This window comes from Pygoscelis adeliae, unplaced genomic scaffold (genome assembly GCF_000699105.1).
Source record: "Pygoscelis adeliae isolate BGI_AS28 unplaced genomic scaffold, ASM69910v1 Scaffold1289, whole genome shotgun sequence".
Taxonomy (NCBI): domain Eukaryota; kingdom Metazoa; phylum Chordata; class Aves; order Sphenisciformes; family Spheniscidae; genus Pygoscelis; species Pygoscelis adeliae.
Window position 1 is genome coordinate 14,085 of NW_008825593.1, and position 620 is coordinate 14,704.

General features: G+C 51.9%; 1 protein-coding gene across 1 annotated transcript in view; it reads right to left on the minus strand.

Annotated features, from left to right (window-relative positions):
• LOC103924086 (zinc finger protein ubi-d4-like) overlaps window positions 1–620 on the minus strand; it is a gene marked incomplete at its 3' end in the record, with an annotated part of 14,198 nt that overhangs the window by 13,127 nt on the left and 451 nt on the right. The window lies entirely within an intron of this gene.

Consider the following 620-nt stretch of genomic DNA (forward strand, 5'->3'; position numbering starts at 1 on the left):
GTCGGGTAGGGCTGGCGGCGGGGGGTGGGTGTGTCAAACGCCAAATGGCAGCGTAGGCGTTTGCCGAGTTTATTGCGTCGTTAATCTGCTGCCCGGAAATCTTGGGATAACAAAGAAGTTGAGGGGTAGGTAGGACTGCCAACAGCCGAGTGTCAGCCTGTAGCCCCCAAACCCTCCACTTGCGGACACCCGTTGTCCCCCCTGGAATTAATCAAACTCCTCGTTGACTTATTCTGCCTTAAACCTCCCCGAAAAAGCGAGGGGGAAAGAGGTTGTTCGGCACATGCCGGCTGAGTCACAGCAGGGAACAGCGTTCCTGCCCGAGTGATTCACACTTCTCAGAACGGGGTATAAAAAAAACCCCAGGGTTTAGCAACGGCTTTTTGCATAAATCGGCAATTTGAGGAACGATTAATTAAGGACCGAACGGAGGGAGGGGATGAAGGAAGCCCCCATCCTGTGCAGAAACCCCGGGGTGGAGGGGAATCCCAAACGATTTTATTGCTAATAGCTAAAAATTAATTAAAGAAATGTTTTTTTTGCAGCTAAGGAGATGAGACCATGCCTGGAAAAAGGGGGGGGGGGGGGGGTTGGGGAAGGTTATAATTTCGCGGGGGTTT